Source organism: Etheostoma spectabile, chromosome 17, assembly GCF_008692095.1.
Source record: "Etheostoma spectabile isolate EspeVRDwgs_2016 chromosome 17, UIUC_Espe_1.0, whole genome shotgun sequence".
In the NCBI taxonomy this organism is placed as follows: domain Eukaryota; kingdom Metazoa; phylum Chordata; class Actinopteri; order Perciformes; family Percidae; genus Etheostoma; species Etheostoma spectabile.
Window position 1 is genome coordinate 21979290 of NC_045749.1, and position 2849 is coordinate 21982138.

At 44.3% G+C, this 2849-nt stretch overlaps 1 protein-coding gene and 2 non-coding genes across 3 annotated transcripts in view; all 3 read right to left on the reverse strand.

Annotated features, from left to right (window-relative positions):
• The window catches only part of ltbp1 (latent transforming growth factor beta binding protein 1), a 167962-nt gene that overhangs the window by 24532 nt on the left and 140581 nt on the right, over window positions 1-2849 (reverse strand). The gene's annotated exons all lie outside the window — the stretch shown is intronic.
• Window positions 913-1030, reverse strand: LOC116705780 (U6atac minor spliceosomal RNA). The gene has a single exon (XR_004336037.1). It is a non-coding gene; the product is annotated as a U6atac minor spliceosomal RNA (small nuclear RNA).
• Window positions 1048-1211, reverse strand: LOC116705777 (U1 spliceosomal RNA). The gene has a single exon (XR_004336034.1). It is a non-coding gene; the product is annotated as a U1 spliceosomal RNA (small nuclear RNA).

The window sequence follows — 2849 nt, forward strand, 5'->3', positions numbered from 1 at the left end:
AAATACACACACACACACACACACACATTCACACACACACACTCAGCCCCCTGCATAAATTAGGCAGAGAGCAACAAATATCCCTCCTCGTCTAGACTGCCAGCTCAAAGGATGAAGTCTTTTTGGGTTTTTCTAAAGCAGGAAATGGCTTCAAAACAGCTCTTGCACAGAAGTCAAGGAAATAAAATTAACATCTTCAGTTTATGTGAAAGACCATGTCAATTTATTAAATGTCTTATAAACAGAGGGATGAACATAAGGATGCAGACAGTGACAAAAGGAAAACGTCATGTAACCAGATGGAACCTCTCCTATGTGCCTGTACCTTTTGAAATCATAGGCTATGTAAAAAGATACTTTAATATTGCTTTTCATAACATTGCAACCTTTTCGCCAGTGTTAATATTGAAGCAGCACATATCTAATATACAATGTAAATGGCCTTGTATGTTGAAACTTATCACTAGCAGTAGCTAAGTCCTTCAAGCTGAGATAAATGACGCAAAGCAGTCTTCTCCATGTAGAGAGCATACAAATAACTAATATTTAACTAGCAGTATACCTCTAGATAATCACATTTAGGTGGTAATTTATGATAATTTATACTGTTTATTGATCCCCAGTGATGTTAGTAATCTCTACACACAGGCCTGGAATATACACACATGCTCAGGACCTATTCATGCACAAATGGAGAGATGTCAGAGTGAGTGGGCTGCCAGATGGACCAGCACCCTAAGCGGTTGGGGGGGTATGGGGCCTTGCTCAAGAGCACCTGGCAGGGCCCAGGAGGTAAAGTGGCATCTCTCCAGCTACCAGTCCACCACCATACTTTGTTCCATACAGGGACTTGAACCAGCGACCCTCCAGTTCTCAACCCAATTCCCTACGGACTGAGCTACTGCCACCCCAAAAAAGATCTGGTTATAGATGCCACGAAGTGCCTTAACCATATGTGTGTTGATGGCCACCAGGGCCAATTCCATCCTTGTCAAGGGGAGTGCTAACCTTCTCTCCTTTCATACAACAACAACAACAACAAAAATTCAGGGGAAAGCGCAAACCCTGTCCCCCGCTACCACAAATTAAGCAGTCGAGATTCCCACATTTGGGGAATTCACAGGGGTCAGTCTAACCGGAATGCAATTGTTAAGCCTTGCCCTGGGTAAACCATCTTCTTGATCATGGTATCTCCCCTGCCGGGTAAGTATGGGAAGCCAGATAAGGTAAGGAAGTCCCCCAAGATATTCGTCCTATATGACACGAGCCAAGGGACAAACAAACAAACAAACCATAAAGTTGGCAATGCTAAATTAAATGTCTAAACACGTCTAATACCAAGAAAAGGGTTGGTTCAAACAACATGTTGTCCGAGCATGTCAGCAGTCTAGAGGGTTTGTTCCTGTTCTTAATGGCCCAATGGAAGTCAAACGCCACCATTCATAGAGAGCTTCACATTAAATTCATCCTGGCTCACAACACAGAGGAAGTGTGCACTTACTCTGACTTCCAAAGGAACATTTTGAAGGATCTCTTGAAAGTTAAGACTGGCAGTATTTTACATTTTCATATTTTCAAGAAATCCCTTGCACAAAGCGGATCTTTAAGGACTACACCAGGGACCTCCTAAAACGAGCGAACATCCCACTCACGCTGCTTGAATCTCTGGCACAGATCAGCTTGGCAGGTCACCTGTGCCACTGCAGTCTCTCAAATACACCAAAGCAACCAAGACCGATCCAAGATGCGCATCAAGAAACACCAGCGGTAAGGTCGCTGAACACCTCCCACCCCCATCCCTGGAGCAAGGGTCATCATCAAACATGATGGACAGCTATAATGATAGTGTGTGTGTGTGTGTGTGTGGTCTTGTTTAACTATATTTGTGGGGTTCCAAAAACCAGGAATACAGTATGTTTGTGGAGTCCCTGACAGCTTTATTTGGCCAAAATCCTGGACCCTACAACTTAAAAGGCCTGTTTGAGGGTTAAGACTAGGGTTAGGGTTAGAATTAGGTTATGGTTAGTTTGATGGTAAGGGTTGAGGGTAGGCATTCAGTTGTGAAGGTTAAAGTTAGGGTAAGGGGCTAGGGAATGCATTATGTCAATCACGGGTACCACACGTGTGTGTGTGTGTGTGTGTGTGTGTGTGTGTGTGTGGTGTGTGTGTGTTAAACACAAGGAGGTGTGTCAAGGTTTGCAGTAAATCCCATCTCACACAAACACAGATAGGATCCGTCTGTGTTGAGACACACAGCCGTGGGCGGACAGAGCTCTGCTTCATCCACACACTCATCACATCGGGAGGACACAAAGAAAGACTGGGGGGTGTGGGGGGGACTCTTGGTGTGTGCATGTGTACTTGGGTGTGGTGTGTGTGTGGTGTGTGTGTGTGTTTGTGTGTGTGTGGTGTGTGTGTGGTGGTGTTTGTGTGTGTGTGTTGTGTGTGTGTGTGTGCATGGTACTTGATACAGTGCCTTGCGAAGGTATTCAGCCCCCTTGAACTTTTAACCTTTTGCCATATTTCAGGCTTCAAACACAAGATATAAAACTGTAATTTTTTGTGATGAATCAACGACAAGTGGGACACAATCGTGAAGTGGAACGAAATTCATTGGATATTTCCAACTTTTTTAACAAATAAAAAACTGAAAAATTGGGCGTGCAAAATTATTCAGCCCCCTTAAGTTAATACTTTGTAGCGCCACCTTTTGGTCCGATTCCAGCTGCAAGTCGCTTGGGGGATGTCTCTATCAGTTTTGCACATTGAGAGACTGACATTTTTGCCCATTCTTCCTTGCACAACAGCTGGAGCTCAGTGAGGTTGGATGGAGAGCGTTTGTGAACAGC